An 18,878-nucleotide genomic window follows, 5' to 3' on the forward strand; every position below is an offset into this window, starting at 1 on the left:
CCACCACCAGTCCCCGGAGGTGCGTGGAATCCCGGACCAGCTCGACCAGAGCCTCGTGGCGAGCCGAGCCGAGAATCGGGGGGCTTCATCCGCATTCTCGTGGCGCTGAGACCGCGGAGATCCAGCCGAGAATCGCGGGGCTTACATCCGCTTACCCCTCCCCTCGGCCCAGAGAAAAACACACCACAGCCGGTCCGGAGCCACTTAGCCTCAGGCCCGAAACAAGACCTTCAACCCGGAGAAAAACTGACAGGCAGCACGTCGCTGAAAGCCACTCAGCCTCGCGGCTCACCGTCCCGCTGCCCAAAAAACCCGGCTCACCTGGAGCCACCCAAAGACCCGGCTCACCGTCCGAACCCGGGGACCCGCTCTTAAGCCCCCCCCCAACCGGCCACCGGAGTGAAAGAGCCAGCCCGCTTACTTGGACGACCAGGGCCCTGGTACCCTAAACACCCAGACGCTCCTGGTACCATGGACAGCACTCTGTCAGATGCTCAGGCGTATATTGCTTTTCACTCATGTTCTGGTTTCAGGACCTTTTGTTAGGACCTTTGGTCAGCTTGTGCAAGCAAACAAATACTGTTGCTTCCATCTGGACAAACATTTAGTTCAGTAATAAAGAATAAAACGTCAGTTAAGTGTTTTGTAGTTGTAACTAAATATGGTAAACGCTCATATGCTTCTCATAGGCTCTGTGTGAAATTCTGAGTTTGTACACTATTAGATGTGGAAAGAAACACTTCCCACTATGTTTACTTTGCAGGAAACTAAACAAAACACTTCTTAACATAGTCATGAGGAGTTGTACAAATAATGACATCACTTTATGTTTGTTATTAAATGAGACAAGGGTAGTATCTCACAGTAGACTCATAATATAGCTGAAGTTGTATCTAGCAGAGGATGGTTTCGATCCATCGACCTCTGGGTTATGGGCCCAGCACGCTTCCGCTGCGCCACTCTGCTGAACCACCCACTGTTCCCAAAGTCTGGTCAGGGTCCAAACAGGGGGTCTAGAGTCTAAATGGACTCAGCCAGGTCTGTGACAGTTATCTGCCATAGATAAGTATATGGTATATCTGAGTGTGAAGTTAAGATCAACATGTAAAAGTTCACACGCGCACACATTCTTGTATTTTCCCCTCAGGGGACCCACCTGCTCGCTCACACACACACACACGCGCCGCCAGCATTGAGGCCGGTCAGCTCAGAAGGTCAGAGCGTGGTGCTAATAACGCCAAGGTCATGGGTTCAATCCCCATACTGGCCAAACTGCTTACTCTGCATGTCTTTAAAAACTTCAGACTCTAAAGATTGTATGTTCCATTGTTAGCTTTGGTGTGCGACAATAATTCGTCAAGTCTGATAATCACCTGACTTAAAGCTAAGAGGAAATAAAGATAACTCAAACATAAGGAATTTAAGTTTATGAAGTGAGGAAAGCTTATTTGTATTACACATCTCATGTACAAATCAAAGTACTTTTCATAAAAAACATTTAAAAAATGAGAATACACATAACTCTCAGTGATGAAGTATAATCATCAAGCTTTAAAAAAGTCTCTACCACCAGACCCCAGGAGCACCCCAGCAGCTTCCACCACCAGACACCCAGCTTCCACCCCCAGACCCCACTAGCTCGACCCCCAGCTTCCACCACCAGAACCCAGGAGCTTCCATCACCAGACTCCTGGAGCTTCCAGCACCAGACCCCAGGAGCATTCACCACCAGACCCCAGCAAAATCACTACCAGAACACAGGAGCTTCCACCACCAGACCCCCAGCTTCCACCACCAGTCCCCGAGTAGACTCATAATATAGCTGAAGTTGTATCTAGCAGAGGATGGTTTCGATCCATCGACCTCTGGGTTATGGGCCCAGCACGCTTCCGCTGCGCCACTCTGCTGAACCACCCACTGTTCCCAAAGTCTGGTCAGGGTCCAAACAGGGGGTCTAGAGTCTAAATGGATTCAGCCAGGTCTGTGACAGTTATCCCCCACTAGCTCGACCCCCAGCTTCCACCACCAGACCCCAGAAGCTTCCACCACCAGACCCCAGCAGCTTCCACCCCCAGACCCCACTAGCTCGACCCCCAGCTTCCACCACCAGACTCCTGGAGCTTCCACCACCAGACCTCAGGAGCTTCCACCACCAGACCTCAGGAGCATTCACCACCATACCCCAGCAAAATCACCACCAGACCCCAGGAGTTTCCACCACCAGAGCTTCCACCACCAGACCCCAGGAGCTTCCACCACCAGAGCTTCCAGCACCAGACCCCAGGAGCTTCCACCACCAGACCCCAGGAGCTTCCACCACCAGAGCTTCCACCACCAGACCCCAGGAGCTTCCACCACCAGACCCCAGGAGCTTCCACCACCAGACCCCAGGAGCTTCCACCACCAGACCCCAGGAGCTTCCACCACCAGACCCCAGCAAAATCACCACCAGTCCCCAGCAGCATAACCACCAGACCCCCAGCTTCCACCACCAGTCCCCGGAGGTGCGTGGAATCCCGGACCAGCTCGACCAGAGCCTCGTGGCGAGCCGAGCCGAGAATCGGGGGGCTTCATCCGCATTCTCGTGGCGCTGAGACCGCGGAGATCCAGCCGAGAATCGCGGGGCTTACATCCGCTTACCCCTCCCCTCGGCCCAGAGAAAAACACACCACAGCCGGTCCGGAGCCACTTAGCCTCAGGCCCGAAACAAGACCTTCAACCCGGAGAAAAACTGACAGGCAGCACGTCGCTGAAAGCCACTCAGCCTCGCGGCTCACCGTCCCGCTGCCCAAAAAACCCGGCTCACCTGGAGCCACCCAAAGACCCGGCTCACCGTCCGAACCCGGGGACCCGCTCTTAAGCCCCCCCCCAACCGGCCACCGGAGTGAAAGAGCCAGCCCGCTTACTTGGACGACCAGGGCCCTGGTACCCTAAACACCCAGACGCTCCTGGTACCATGGACAGCACTCTGTCAGATGCTCAGGCGTATATTGCTTTTCACTCATGTTCTGGTTTCAGGACCTTTTGTTAGGACCTTTGGTCAGCTTGTGCAAGCAAACAAATACTGTTGCTTCCATCTGGACAAACATTTAGTTCAGTAATAAAGAATAAAACGTCAGTTAAGTGTTTTGTAGTTGTAACTAAATATGGTAAACGCTCATATGCTTCTCATAGGCTCTGTGTGAAATTCTGAGTTTGTACACTATTAGATGTGGAAAGAAACACTTCCCACTATGTTTACTTTGCAGGAAACTAAACAAAACACTTCTTAACATAGTCATGAGGAGTTGTACAAATAATGACATCACTTTATGTTTGTTATTAAATGAGACAAGGGTAGTATCTCACAGTAGACTCATAATATAGCTGAAGTTGTATCTAGCAGAGGATGGTTTCGATCCATCGACCTCTGGGTTATGGGCCCAGCACGCTTCCGCTGCGCCACTCTGCTGAACCACCCACTGTTCCCAAAGTCTGGTCAGGGTCCAAACAGGGGGTCTAGAGTCTAAATGGACTCAGCCAGGTCTGTGACAGTTATCTGCCATAGATAAGTATATGGTATATCTGAGTGTGAAGTTAAGATCAACATGTAAAAGTTCACACGCGCACACATTCTTGTATTTTCCCCTCAGGGGACCCACCTGCTCGCTCACACACACACACACGCGCCGCCAGCATTGAGGCCGGTCAGCTCAGAAGGTCAGAGCGTGGTGCTAATAACGCCAAGGTCATGGGTTCAATCCCCATACTGGCCAAACTGCTTACTCTGCATGTCTTTAAAAACTTCAGACTCTAAAGATTGTATGTTCCATTGTTAGCTTTGGTGTGCGACAATAATTCGTCAAGTCTGATAATCACCTGACTTAAAGCTAAGAGGAAATAAAGATAACTCAAACATAAGGAATTTAAGTTTATGAAGTGAGGAAAGCTTATTTGTATTACACATCTCATGTACAAATCAAAGTACTTTTCATAAAAAACATTTAAAAAATGAGAATACACATAACTCTCAGTGATGAAGTATAATCATCAAGCTTTAAAAAAGTCTCTACCACCAGACCCCAGGAGCACCCCAGCAGCTTCCACCACCAGACACCCAGCTTCCACCCCCAGACCCCACTAGCTCGACCCCCAGCTTCCACCACCAGAACCCAGGAGCTTCCATCACCAGACTCCTGGAGCTTCCAGCACCAGACCCCAGGAGCATTCACCACCAGACCCCAGCAAAATCACTACCAGAACACAGGAGCTTCCACCACCAGACCCCCAGCTTCCACCACCAGTCCCCGAGTAGACTCATAATATAGCTGAAGTTGTATCTAGCAGAGGATGGTTTCGATCCATCGACCTCTGGGTTATGGGCCCAGCACGCTTCCGCTGCGCCACTCTGCTGAACCACCCACTGTTCCCAAAGTCTGGTCAGGGTCCAAACAGGGGGTCTAGAGTCTAAATGGATTCAGCCAGGTCTGTGACAGTTATCCCCCACTAGCTCGACCCCCAGCTTCCACCACCAGACCCCAGAAGCTTCCACCACCAGACCCCAGCAGCTTCCACCCCCAGACCCCACTAGCTCGACCCCCAGCTTCCACCACCAGACTCCTGGAGCTTCCACCACCAGACCTCAGGAGCTTCCACCACCAGACCTCAGGAGCATTCACCACCATACCCCAGCAAAATCACCACCAGACCCCAGGAGTTTCCACCACCAGAGCTTCCACCACCAGACCCCAGGAGCTTCCACCACCAGAGCTTCCAGCACCAGACCCCAGGAGCTTCCACCACCAGACCCCAGGAGCTTCCACCACCAGAGCTTCCACCACCAGACCCCAGGAGCTTCCACCACCAGACCCCAGGAGCTTCCACCACCAGACCCCAGGAGCTTCCACCACCAGACCCCAGGAGCTTCCACCACCAGACCCCAGCAAAATCACCACCAGTCCCCAGCAGCATAACCACCAGACCCCCAGCTTCCACCACCAGTCCCCGGAGGTGCGTGGAATCCCGGACCAGCTCGACCAGAGCCTCGTGGCGAGCCGAGCCGAGAATCGGGGGGCTTCATCCGCATTCTCGTGGCGCTGAGACCGCGGAGATCCAGCCGAGAATCGCGGGGCTTACATCCGCTTACCCCTCCCCTCGGCCCAGAGAAAAACACACCACAGCCGGTCCGGAGCCACTTAGCCTCAGGCCCGAAACAAGACCTTCAACCCGGAGAAAAACTGACAGGCAGCACGTCGCTGAAAGCCACTCAGCCTCGCGGCTCACCGTCCCGCTGCCCAAAAAACCCGGCTCACCTGGAGCCACCCAAAGACCCGGCTCACCGTCCGAACCCGGGGACCCGCTCTTAAGCCCCCCCCCAACCGGCCACCGGAGTGAAAGAGCCAGCCCGCTTACTTGGACGACCAGGGCCCTGGTACCCTAAACACCCAGACGCTCCTGGTACCATGGACAGCACTCTGTCAGATGCTCAGGCGTATATTGCTTTTCACTCATGTTCTGGTTTCAGGACCTTTTGTTAGGACCTTTGGTCAGCTTGTGCAAGCAAACAAATACTGTTGCTTCCATCTGGACAAACATTTAGTTCAGTAATAAAGAATAAAACGTCAGTTAAGTGTTTTGTAGTTGTAACTAAATATGGTAAACGCTCATATGCTTCTCATAGGCTCTGTGTGAAATTCTGAGTTTGTACACTATTAGATGTGGAAAGAAACACTTCCCACTATGTTTACTTTGCAGGAAACTAAACAAAACACTTCTTAACATAGTCATGAGGAGTTGTACAAATAATGACATCACTTTATGTTTGTTATTAAATGAGACAAGGGTAGTATCTCACAGTAGACTCATAATATAGCTGAAGTTGTATCTAGCAGAGGATGGTTTCGATCCATCGACCTCTGGGTTATGGGCCCAGCACGCTTCCGCTGCGCCACTCTGCTGAACCACCCACTGTTCCCAAAGTCTGGTCAGGGTCCAAACAGGGGGTCTAGAGTCTAAATGGACTCAGCCAGGTCTGTGACAGTTATCTGCCATAGATAAGTATATGGTATATCTGAGTGTGAAGTTAAGATCAACATGTAAAAGTTCACACGCGCACACATTCTTGTATTTTCCCCTCAGGGGACCCACCTGCTCGCTCACACACACACACACGCGCCGCCAGCATTGAGGCCGGTCAGCTCAGAAGGTCAGAGCGTGGTGCTAATAACGCCAAGGTCATGGGTTCAATCCCCATACTGGCCAAACTGCTTACTCTGCATGTCTTTAAAAACTTCAGACTCTAAAGATTGTATGTTCCATTGTTAGCTTTGGTGTGCGACAATAATTCGTCAAGTCTGATAATCACCTGACTTAAAGCTAAGAGGAAATAAAGATAACTCAAACATAAGGAATTTAAGTTTATGAAGTGAGGAAAGCTTATTTGTATTACACATCTCATGTACAAATCAAAGTACTTTTCATAAAAAACATTTAAAAAATGAGAATACACATAACTCTCAGTGATGAAGTATAATCATCAAGCTTTAAAAAAGTCTCTACCACCAGACCCCAGGAGCACCCCAGCAGCTTCCACCACCAGACACCCAGCTTCCACCCCCAGACCCCACTAGCTCGACCCCCAGCTTCCACCACCAGAACCCAGGAGCTTCCATCACCAGACTCCTGGAGCTTCCAGCACCAGACCCCAGGAGCATTCACCACCAGACCCCAGCAAAATCACTACCAGAACACAGGAGCTTCCACCACCAGACCCCCAGCTTCCACCACCAGTCCCCGAGTAGACTCATAATATAGCTGAAGTTGTATCTAGCAGAGGATGGTTTCGATCCATCGACCTCTGGGTTATGGGCCCAGCACGCTTCCGCTGCGCCACTCTGCTGAACCACCCACTGTTCCCAAAGTCTGGTCAGGGTCCAAACAGGGGGTCTAGAGTCTAAATGGATTCAGCCAGGTCTGTGACAGTTATCCCCCACTAGCTCGACCCCCAGCTTCCACCACCAGACCCCAGAAGCTTCCACCACCAGACCCCAGCAGCTTCCACCCCCAGACCCCACTAGCTCGACCCCCAGCTTCCACCACCAGACTCCTGGAGCTTCCACCACCAGACCTCAGGAGCTTCCACCACCAGACCTCAGGAGCATTCACCACCATACCCCAGCAAAATCACCACCAGACCCCAGGAGTTTCCACCACCAGAGCTTCCACCACCAGACCCCAGGAGCTTCCACCACCAGAGCTTCCAGCACCAGACCCCAGGAGCTTCCACCACCAGACCCCAGGAGCTTCCACCACCAGAGCTTCCACCACCAGACCCCAGGAGCTTCCACCACCAGACCCCAGGAGCTTCCACCACCAGACCCCAGGAGCTTCCACCACCAGACCCCAGGAGCTTCCACCACCAGACCCCAGCAAAATCACCACCAGTCCCCAGCAGCATAACCACCAGACCCCCAGCTTCCACCACCAGTCCCCGGAGGTGCGTGGAATCCCGGACCAGCTCGACCAGAGCCTCGTGGCGAGCCGAGCCGAGAATCGGGGGGCTTCATCCGCATTCTCGTGGCGCTGAGACCGCGGAGATCCAGCCGAGAATCGCGGGGCTTACATCCGCTTACCCCTCCCCTCGGCCCAGAGAAAAACACACCACAGCCGGTCCGGAGCCACTTAGCCTCAGGCCCGAAACAAGACCTTCAACCCGGAGAAAAACTGACAGGCAGCACGTCGCTGAAAGCCACTCAGCCTCGCGGCTCACCGTCCCGCTGCCCAAAAAACCCGGCTCACCTGGAGCCACCCAAAGACCCGGCTCACCGTCCGAACCCGGGGACCCGCTCTTAAGCCCCCCCCCAACCGGCCACCGGAGTGAAAGAGCCAGCCCGCTTACTTGGACGACCAGGGCCCTGGTACCCTAAACACCCAGACGCTCCTGGTACCATGGACAGCACTCTGTCAGATGCTCAGGCGTATATTGCTTTTCACTCATGTTCTGGTTTCAGGACCTTTTGTTAGGACCTTTGGTCAGCTTGTGCAAGCAAACAAATACTGTTGCTTCCATCTGGACAAACATTTAGTTCAGTAATAAAGAATAAAACGTCAGTTAAGTGTTTTGTAGTTGTAACTAAATATGGTAAACGCTCATATGCTTCTCATAGGCTCTGTGTGAAATTCTGAGTTTGTACACTATTAGATGTGGAAAGAAACACTTCCCACTATGTTTACTTTGCAGGAAACTAAACAAAACACTTCTTAACATAGTCATGAGGAGTTGTACAAATAATGACATCACTTTATGTTTGTTATTAAATGAGACAAGGGTAGTATCTCACAGTAGACTCATAATATAGCTGAAGTTGTATCTAGCAGAGGATGGTTTCGATCCATCGACCTCTGGGTTATGGGCCCAGCACGCTTCCGCTGCGCCACTCTGCTGAACCACCCACTGTTCCCAAAGTCTGGTCAGGGTCCAAACAGGGGGTCTAGAGTCTAAATGGACTCAGCCAGGTCTGTGACAGTTATCTGCCATAGATAAGTATATGGTATATCTGAGTGTGAAGTTAAGATCAACATGTAAAAGTTCACACGCGCACACATTCTTGTATTTTCCCCTCAGGGGACCCACCTGCTCGCTCACACACACACACACGCGCCGCCAGCATTGAGGCCGGTCAGCTCAGAAGGTCAGAGCGTGGTGCTAATAACGCCAAGGTCATGGGTTCAATCCCCATACTGGCCAAACTGCTTACTCTGCATGTCTTTAAAAACTTCAGACTCTAAAGATTGTATGTTCCATTGTTAGCTTTGGTGTGCGACAATAATTCGTCAAGTCTGATAATCACCTGACTTAAAGCTAAGAGGAAATAAAGATAACTCAAACATAAGGAATTTAAGTTTATGAAGTGAGGAAAGCTTATTTGTATTACACATCTCATGTACAAATCAAAGTACTTTTCATAAAAAACATTTAAAAAATGAGAATACACATAACTCTCAGTGATGAAGTATAATCATCAAGCTTTAAAAAAGTCTCTACCACCAGACCCCAGGAGCACCCCAGCAGCTTCCACCACCAGACACCCAGCTTCCACCCCCAGACCCCACTAGCTCGACCCCCAGCTTCCACCACCAGAACCCAGGAGCTTCCATCACCAGACTCCTGGAGCTTCCAGCACCAGACCCCAGGAGCATTCACCACCAGACCCCAGCAAAATCACTACCAGAACACAGGAGCTTCCACCACCAGACCCCCAGCTTCCACCACCAGTCCCCGAGTAGACTCATAATATAGCTGAAGTTGTATCTAGCAGAGGATGGTTTCGATCCATCGACCTCTGGGTTATGGGCCCAGCACGCTTCCGCTGCGCCACTCTGCTGAACCACCCACTGTTCCCAAAGTCTGGTCAGGGTCCAAACAGGGGGTCTAGAGTCTAAATGGATTCAGCCAGGTCTGTGACAGTTATCCCCCACTAGCTCGACCCCCAGCTTCCACCACCAGACCCCAGAAGCTTCCACCACCAGACCCCAGCAGCTTCCACCCCCAGACCCCACTAGCTCGACCCCCAGCTTCCACCACCAGACTCCTGGAGCTTCCACCACCAGACCTCAGGAGCTTCCACCACCAGACCTCAGGAGCATTCACCACCATACCCCAGCAAAATCACCACCAGACCCCAGGAGTTTCCACCACCAGAGCTTCCACCACCAGACCCCAGGAGCTTCCACCACCAGAGCTTCCAGCACCAGACCCCAGGAGCTTCCACCACCAGACCCCAGGAGCTTCCACCACCAGAGCTTCCACCACCAGACCCCAGGAGCTTCCACCACCAGACCCCAGGAGCTTCCACCACCAGACCCCAGGAGCTTCCACCACCAGACCCCAGGAGCTTCCACCACCAGACCCCAGCAAAATCACCACCAGTCCCCAGCAGCATAACCACCAGACCCCCAGCTTCCACCACCAGTCCCCGGAGGTGCGTGGAATCCCGGACCAGCTCGACCAGAGCCTCGTGGCGAGCCGAGCCGAGAATCGGGGGGCTTCATCCGCATTCTCGTGGCGCTGAGACCGCGGAGATCCAGCCGAGAATCGCGGGGCTTACATCCGCTTACCCCTCCCCTCGGCCCAGAGAAAAACACACCACAGCCGGTCCGGAGCCACTTAGCCTCAGGCCCGAAACAAGACCTTCAACCCGGAGAAAAACTGACAGGCAGCACGTCGCTGAAAGCCACTCAGCCTCGCGGCTCACCGTCCCGCTGCCCAAAAAACCCGGCTCACCTGGAGCCACCCAAAGACCCGGCTCACCGTCCGAACCCGGGGACCCGCTCTTAAGCCCCCCCCCAACCGGCCACCGGAGTGAAAGAGCCAGCCCGCTTACTTGGACGACCAGGGCCCTGGTACCCTAAACACCCAGACGCTCCTGGTACCATGGACAGCACTCTGTCAGATGCTCAGGCGTATATTGCTTTTCACTCATGTTCTGGTTTCAGGACCTTTTGTTAGGACCTTTGGTCAGCTTGTGCAAGCAAACAAATACTGTTGCTTCCATCTGGACAAACATTTAGTTCAGTAATAAAGAATAAAACGTCAGTTAAGTGTTTTGTAGTTGTAACTAAATATGGTAAACGCTCATATGCTTCTCATAGGCTCTGTGTGAAATTCTGAGTTTGTACACTATTAGATGTGGAAAGAAACACTTCCCACTATGTTTACTTTGCAGGAAACTAAACAAAACACTTCTTAACATAGTCATGAGGAGTTGTACAAATAATGACATCACTTTATGTTTGTTATTAAATGAGACAAGGGTAGTATCTCACAGTAGACTCATAATATAGCTGAAGTTGTATCTAGCAGAGGATGGTTTCGATCCATCGACCTCTGGGTTATGGGCCCAGCACGCTTCCGCTGCGCCACTCTGCTGAACCACCCACTGTTCCCAAAGTCTGGTCAGGGTCCAAACAGGGGGTCTAGAGTCTAAATGGACTCAGCCAGGTCTGTGACAGTTATCTGCCATAGATAAGTATATGGTATATCTGAGTGTGAAGTTAAGATCAACATGTAAAAGTTCACACGCGCACACATTCTTGTATTTTCCCCTCAGGGGACCCACCTGCTCGCTCACACACACACACACGCGCCGCCAGCATTGAGGCCGGTCAGCTCAGAAGGTCAGAGCGTGGTGCTAATAACGCCAAGGTCATGGGTTCAATCCCCATACTGGCCAAACTGCTTACTCTGCATGTCTTTAAAAACTTCAGACTCTAAAGATTGTATGTTCCATTGTTAGCTTTGGTGTGCGACAATAATTCGTCAAGTCTGATAATCACCTGACTTAAAGCTAAGAGGAAATAAAGATAACTCAAACATAAGGAATTTAAGTTTATGAAGTGAGGAAAGCTTATTTGTATTACACATCTCATGTACAAATCAAAGTACTTTTCATAAAAAACATTTAAAAAATGAGAATACACATAACTCTCAGTGATGAAGTATAATCATCAAGCTTTAAAAAAGTCTCTACCACCAGACCCCAGGAGCACCCCAGCAGCTTCCACCACCAGACACCCAGCTTCCACCCCCAGACCCCACTAGCTCGACCCCCAGCTTCCACCACCAGAACCCAGGAGCTTCCATCACCAGACTCCTGGAGCTTCCAGCACCAGACCCCAGGAGCATTCACCACCAGACCCCAGCAAAATCACTACCAGAACACAGGAGCTTCCACCACCAGACCCCCAGCTTCCACCACCAGTCCCCGAGTAGACTCATAATATAGCTGAAGTTGTATCTAGCAGAGGATGGTTTCGATCCATCGACCTCTGGGTTATGGGCCCAGCACGCTTCCGCTGCGCCACTCTGCTGAACCACCCACTGTTCCCAAAGTCTGGTCAGGGTCCAAACAGGGGGTCTAGAGTCTAAATGGATTCAGCCAGGTCTGTGACAGTTATCCCCCACTAGCTCGACCCCCAGCTTCCACCACCAGACCCCAGAAGCTTCCACCACCAGACCCCAGCAGCTTCCACCCCCAGACCCCACTAGCTCGACCCCCAGCTTCCACCACCAGACTCCTGGAGCTTCCACCACCAGACCTCAGGAGCTTCCACCACCAGACCTCAGGAGCATTCACCACCATACCCCAGCAAAATCACCACCAGACCCCAGGAGTTTCCACCACCAGAGCTTCCACCACCAGACCCCAGGAGCTTCCACCACCAGAGCTTCCAGCACCAGACCCCAGGAGCTTCCACCACCAGACCCCAGGAGCTTCCACCACCAGAGCTTCCACCACCAGACCCCAGGAGCTTCCACCACCAGACCCCAGGAGCTTCCACCACCAGACCCCAGGAGCTTCCACCACCAGACCCCAGGAGCTTCCACCACCAGACCCCAGCAAAATCACCACCAGTCCCCAGCAGCATAACCACCAGACCCCCAGCTTCCACCACCAGTCCCCGGAGGTGCGTGGAATCCCGGACCAGCTCGACCAGAGCCTCGTGGCGAGCCGAGCCGAGAATCGGGGGGCTTCATCCGCATTCTCGTGGCGCTGAGACCGCGGAGATCCAGCCGAGAATCGCGGGGCTTACATCCGCTTACCCCTCCCCTCGGCCCAGAGAAAAACACACCACAGCCGGTCCGGAGCCACTTAGCCTCAGGCCCGAAACAAGACCTTCAACCCGGAGAAAAACTGACAGGCAGCACGTCGCTGAAAGCCACTCAGCCTCGCGGCTCACCGTCCCGCTGCCCAAAAAACCCGGCTCACCTGGAGCCACCCAAAGACCCGGCTCACCGTCCGAACCCGGGGACCCGCTCTTAAGCCCCCCCCCAACCGGCCACCGGAGTGAAAGAGCCAGCCCGCTTACTTGGACGACCAGGGCCCTGGTACCCTAAACACCCAGACGCTCCTGGTACCATGGACAGCACTCTGTCAGATGCTCAGGCGTATATTGCTTTTCACTCATGTTCTGGTTTCAGGACCTTTTGTTAGGACCTTTGGTCAGCTTGTGCAAGCAAACAAATACTGTTGCTTCCATCTGGACAAACATTTAGTTCAGTAATAAAGAATAAAACGTCAGTTAAGTGTTTTGTAGTTGTAACTAAATATGGTAAACGCTCATATGCTTCTCATAGGCTCTGTGTGAAATTCTGAGTTTGTACACTATTAGATGTGGAAAGAAACACTTCCCACTATGTTTACTTTGCAGGAAACTAAACAAAACACTTCTTAACATAGTCATGAGGAGTTGTACAAATAATGACATCACTTTATGTTTGTTATTAAATGAGACAAGGGTAGTATCTCACAGTAGACTCATAATATAGCTGAAGTTGTATCTAGCAGAGGATGGTTTCGATCCATCGACCTCTGGGTTATGGGCCCAGCACGCTTCCGCTGCGCCACTCTGCTGAACCACCCACTGTTCCCAAAGTCTGGTCAGGGTCCAAACAGGGGGTCTAGAGTCTAAATGGACTCAGCCAGGTCTGTGACAGTTATCTGCCATAGATAAGTATATGGTATATCTGAGTGTGAAGTTAAGATCAACATGTAAAAGTTCACACGCGCACACATTCTTGTATTTTCCCCTCAGGGGACCCACCTGCTCGCTCACACACACACACACGCGCCGCCAGCATTGAGGCCGGTCAGCTCAGAAGGTCAGAGCGTGGTGCTAATAACGCCAAGGTCATGGGTTCAATCCCCATACTGGCCAAACTGCTTACTCTGCATGTCTTTAAAAACTTCAGACTCTAAAGATTGTATGTTCCATTGTTAGCTTTGGTGTGCGACAATAATTCGTCAAGTCTGATAATCACCTGACTTAAAGCTAAGAGGAAATAAAGATAACTCAAACATAAGGAATTTAAGTTTATGAAGTGAGGAAAGCTTATTTGTATTACACATCTCATGTACAAATCAAAGTACTTTTCATAAAAAACATTTAAAAAATGAGAATACACATAACTCTCAGTGATGAAGTATAATCATCAAGCTTTAAAAAAGTCTCTACCACCAGACCCCAGGAGCACCCCAGCAGCTTCCACCACCAGACACCCAGCTTCCACCCCCAGACCCCACTAGCTCGACCCCCAGCTTCCACCACCAGAACCCAGGAGCTTCCATCACCAGACTCCTGGAGCTTCCAGCACCAGACCCCAGGAGCATTCACCACCAGACCCCAGCAAAATCACTACCAGAACACAGGAGCTTCCACCACCAGACCCCCAGCTTCCACCACCAGTCCCCGAGTAGACTCATAATATAGCTGAAGTTGTATCTAGCAGAGGATGGTTTCGATCCATCGACCTCTGGGTTATGGGCCCAGCACGCTTCCGCTGCGCCACTCTGCTGAACCACCCACTGTTCCCAAAGTCTGGTCAGGGTCCAAACAGGGGGTCTAGAGTCTAAATGGATTCAGCCAGGTCTGTGACAGTTATCCCCCACTAGCTCGACCCCCAGCTTCCACCACCAGACCCCAGAAGCTTCCACCACCAGACCCCAGCAGCTTCCACCCCCAGACCCCACTAGCTCGACCCCCAGCTTCCACCACCAGACTCCTGGAGCTTCCACCACCAGACCTCAGGAGCTTCCACCACCAGACCTCAGGAGCATTCACCACCATACCCCAGCAAAATCACCACCAGACCCCAGGAGTTTCCACCACCAGAGCTTCCACCACCAGACCCCAGGAGCTTCCACCACCAGAGCTTCCAGCACCAGACCCCAGGAGCTTCCACCACCAGACCCCAGGAGCTTCCACCACCAGAGCTTCCACCACCAGACCCCAGGAGCTTCCACCACCAGACCCCAGGAGCTTCCACCACCAGACCCCAGGAGCTTCCACCACCAGACCCCAGGAGCTTCCACCACCAGACCCCAGCAAAATCACCACCAGTCCCCAGCAGCATAACCACCAGACCCCCAGCTTCCACCACCAGTCCCCGGAGGTGCGTGGAATCCCGGACCAGCTCGACCAGAGCCTCGTGGCGAGCCGAGCCGAGAATCGGGGGGCTTCATCCGCATTCTCGTGGCGCTGAGACCGCGGAGATCCAGCCGAGAATCGCGGGGCTTACATCCGCTTACCCCTCCCCTCGGCCCAGAGAAAAACACACCACAGCCGGTCCGGAGCCACTTAGCCTCAGGCCCGAAACAAGACCTTCAACCCGGAGAAAAACTGACAGGCAGCACGTCGCTGAAAGCCACTCAGCCTCGCGGCTCACCGTCCCGCTGCCCAAAAAACCCGGCTCACCTGGAGCCACCCAAAGACCCGGCTCACCGTCCGAACCCGGGGACCCGCTCTTAAGCCCCCCCCCAACCGGCCACCGGAGTGAAAGAGCCAGCCCGCTTACTTGGACGACCAGGGCCCTGGTACCCTAAACACCCAGACGCTCCTGGTACCATGGACAGCACTCTGTCAGATGCTCAGGCGTATATTGCTTTTCACTCATGTTCTGGTTTCAGGACCTTTTGTTAGGACCTTTGGTCAGCTTGTGCAAGCAAACAAATACTGTTGCTTCCATCTGGACAAACATTTAGTTCAGTAATAAAGAATAAAACGTCAGTTAAGTGTTTTGTAGTTGTAACTAAATATGGTAAACGCTCATATGCTTCTCATAGGCTCTGTGTGAAATTCTGAGTTTGTACACTATTAGATGTGGAAAGAAACACTTCCCACTATGTTTACTTTGCAGGAAACTAAACAAAACACTTCTTAACATAGTCATGAGGAGTTGTACAAATAATGACATCACTTTATGTTTGTTATTAAATGAGACAAGGGTAGTATCTCACAGTAGACTCATAATATAGCTGAAGTTGTATCTAGCAGAGGATGGTTTCGATCCATCGACCTCTGGGTTATGGGCCCAGCACGCTTCCGCTGCGCCACTCTGCTGAACCACCCACTGTTCCCAAAGTCTGGTCAGGGTCCAAACAGGGGGTCTAGAGTCTAAATGGACTCAGCCAGGTCTGTGACAGTTATCTGCCATAGATAAGTATATGGTATATCTGAGTGTGAAGTTAAGATCAACATGTAAAAGTTCACACGCGCACACATTCTTGTATTTTCCCCTCAGGGGACCCACCTGCTCGCTCACACACACACACACGCGCCGCCAGCATTGAGGCCGGTCAGCTCAGAAGGTCAGAGCGTGGTGCTAATAACGCCAAGGTCATGGGTTCAATCCCCATACTGGCCAAACTGCTTACTCTGCATGTCTTTAAAAACTTCAGACTCTAAAGATTGTATGTTCCATTGTTAGCTTTGGTGTGCGACAATAATTCGTCAAGTCTGATAATCACCTGACTTAAAGCTAAGAGGAAATAAAGATAACTCAAACATAAGGAATTTAAGTTTATGAAGTGAGGAAAGCTTATTTGTATTACACATCTCATGTACAAATCAAAGTACTTTTCATAAAAAACATTTAAAAAATGAGAATACACATAACTCTCAGTGATGAAGTATAATCATCAAGCTTTAAAAAAGTCTCTACCACCAGACCCCAGGAGCACCCCAGCAGCTTCCACCACCAGACACCCAGCTTCCACCCCCAGACCCCACTAGCTCGACCCCCAGCTTCCACCACCAGAACCCAGGAGCTTCCATCACCAGACTCCTGGAGCTTCCAGCACCAGACCCCAGGAGCATTCACCACCAGACCCCAGCAAAATCACTACCAGAACACAGGAGCTTCCACCACCAGACCCCCAGCTTCCACCACCAGTCCCCGAGTAGACTCATAATATAGCTGAAGTTGTATCTAGCAGAGGATGGTTTCGATCCATCGACCTCTGGGTTATGGGCCCAGCACGCTTCCGCTGCGCCACTCTGCTGAACCACCCACTGTTCCCAAAGTCTGGTCAGGGTCCAAACAGGGGGTCTAGAGTCTAAATGGATTCAGCCAGGTCTGTGACAGTTATCCCCCACTAGCTCGACCCCCAGCTTCCACCACCAGACCCCAGAAGCTTCCACCACCAGACCCCAGCAGCTTCCACCCCCAGACCCCACTAGCTCGACCCCCAGCTTCCACCACCAGACTCCTGGAGCTTCCACCACCAGACCTCAGGAGCTTCCACCACCAGACCTCAGGAGCATTCACCACCATACCCCAGCAAAATCACCACCAGACCCCAGGAGTTTCCACCACCAGAGCTTCCACCACCAGACCCCAGGAGCTTCCACCACCAGAGCTTCCAGCACCAGACCCCAGGAGCTTCCACCACCAGACCCCAGGAGCTTCCACCACCAGAGCTTCCACCACCAGACCCCAGGAGCTTCCACCACCAGACCCCAGGAGCTTCCACCACCAGACCCCAGGAGCTTCCACCACCAGACCCCAGGAGCTTCCACCACCAGACCCCAGCAAAATCACCACCAGTCCCCAGCAGCATAACCACCAGACCCCCAGCTTCCACCACCAGTCCCCGGAGGTGCGTGGAATCCCGGACCAGCTCGACCAGAGCCTCGTGGCGAGCCGAGCCGAGAATCGGGGGGCTTCATCCGCATTCTCGTGGCGCTGAGACCGCGGAGATCCAGCCGAGAATCGCGGGGCTTACATCCGCTTACCCCTCCCCTCGGCCCAGAGAAAAACACACCACAGCCGGTCCGGAGCCACTTAGCCTCAGGCCCGAAACAAGACCTTCAACCCGGAGAAAAACTGACAGGCAGCACGTCGCTGAAAGCCACTCAGCCTCGCGGCTCACCGTCCCGCTGCCCAAAAAACCCGGCTCACCTGGAGCCACCCAAAGACCCGGCTCACCGTCCGAACCCGGGGACCCGCTCTTAAGCCCCCCCCCAACCGGCCACCGGAGTGAAAGAGCCAGCCCGCTTACTTGGACGACCAGGGCCCTGGTACCCTAAACACCCAGACGCTCCTGGTACCATGGACAGCACTCTGTCAGATGCTCAGGCGTATATTGCTTTTCACTCATGTTCTGGTTTCAGGACCTTTTGTTAGGACCTTTGGTCAGCTTGTGCAAGCAAACAAATACTGTTGCTTCCATCTGGACAAACATTTAGTTCAGTAATAAAGAATAAAACGTCAGTTAAGTGTTTTGTAGTTGTAACTAAATATGGTAAACGCTCATATGCTTCTCATAGGCTCTGTGTGAAATTCTGAGTTTGTACACTATTAGATGTGGAAAGAAACACTTCCCACTATGTTTACTTTGCAGGAAACTAAACAAAACACTTCTTAACATAGTCATGAGGAGTTGTACAAATAATGACATCACTTTATGTTTGTTATTAAATGAGACAAGGGTAGTATCTCACAGTAGACTCATAATATAGCTGAAGTTGTATCTAGCAGAGGATGGTTTCGATCCATCGACCTCTGGGTTATGGGCCCAGCACGCTTCCGCTGCGCCACTCTGCTGAACCACCCACTGTTCCCAAAGTCTGGTCAGGGTCCAAACAGGGGGTCTAGAGTCTAAATGGACTCAGCCAGGTCTGTGACAGTTATCTGCCATAGATAAGTATATGGTATATCTGAGTGTGAAGTTAAGATCAACATGTAAAAGTTCACACGCGCACACATTCTTGTATTTTCCCCTCAGGGGACCCACCTGCTCGCTCACACACACACACACGCGCCGCCAGCATTGAGGCCGGTCAGCTCAGAAGGTCAGAGCGTGGTGCTAATAACGCCAAGGTCATGGGTTCAATCCCCATACTGGCCAAACTGCTTACTCTGCATGTCTTTAAAAACTTCAGACTCTAAAGATTGTATGTTCCATTGTTAGCTTTGGTGTGCGACAATAATTCGTCAAGTCTGATAATCACCTGACTTAAAGCTAAGAGGAAATAAAGATAACTCAAACATAAGGAATTTAAGTTTATGAAGTGAGGAAAGCTTATTTGTATTACACATCTCATGTACAAATCAAAGTACT

General features: G+C 52.0%; 8 non-coding genes across 8 annotated transcripts; all 8 read left to right on the plus strand.

Moving 5' to 3' along the window:
- Positions 1 to 1,196: 1,196 nt before the first annotated feature.
- On the plus strand, positions 1,197 to 1,270 carry trnai-aau (transfer RNA isoleucine (anticodon AAU)). Its single transcript has one exon. It is a non-coding gene; the product is annotated as a tRNA-Ile (tRNA).
- A 2,411-nt stretch (positions 1,271 to 3,681) lies between these two features.
- On the plus strand, positions 3,682 to 3,755 carry trnai-aau (transfer RNA isoleucine (anticodon AAU)). The gene has a single exon. It is a non-coding gene; the product is annotated as a tRNA-Ile (tRNA).
- Positions 3,756 to 6,166: 2,411 nt separating this feature from the next.
- Positions 6,167 to 6,240, plus strand: trnai-aau (transfer RNA isoleucine (anticodon AAU)). Its single transcript has one exon. It is a non-coding gene; the product is annotated as a tRNA-Ile (tRNA).
- Positions 6,241 to 8,651: 2,411 nt separating this feature from the next.
- On the plus strand, positions 8,652 to 8,725 carry trnai-aau (transfer RNA isoleucine (anticodon AAU)). The gene has a single exon. It is a non-coding gene; the product is annotated as a tRNA-Ile (tRNA).
- A 2,411-nt stretch (positions 8,726 to 11,136) lies between these two features.
- trnai-aau (transfer RNA isoleucine (anticodon AAU)) lies at positions 11,137 to 11,210 on the plus strand. Its single transcript has one exon. It is a non-coding gene; the product is annotated as a tRNA-Ile (tRNA).
- Positions 11,211 to 13,621: 2,411 nt separating this feature from the next.
- trnai-aau (transfer RNA isoleucine (anticodon AAU)) lies at positions 13,622 to 13,695 on the plus strand. The gene has a single exon. It is a non-coding gene; the product is annotated as a tRNA-Ile (tRNA).
- Positions 13,696 to 16,106: 2,411 nt separating this feature from the next.
- Positions 16,107 to 16,180, plus strand: trnai-aau (transfer RNA isoleucine (anticodon AAU)). The gene has a single exon. It is a non-coding gene; the product is annotated as a tRNA-Ile (tRNA).
- A 2,411-nt stretch (positions 16,181 to 18,591) lies between these two features.
- trnai-aau (transfer RNA isoleucine (anticodon AAU)) lies at positions 18,592 to 18,665 on the plus strand. The gene has a single exon. It is a non-coding gene; the product is annotated as a tRNA-Ile (tRNA).
- The last annotated feature ends 213 nt before the right edge of the window (positions 18,666 to 18,878 follow it).

Source organism: Cololabis saira, unplaced genomic scaffold (genome assembly GCF_033807715.1).
Source record: "Cololabis saira isolate AMF1-May2022 unplaced genomic scaffold, fColSai1.1 scf036, whole genome shotgun sequence".
In the NCBI taxonomy this organism is placed as follows: domain Eukaryota; kingdom Metazoa; phylum Chordata; class Actinopteri; order Beloniformes; family Belonidae; genus Cololabis; species Cololabis saira.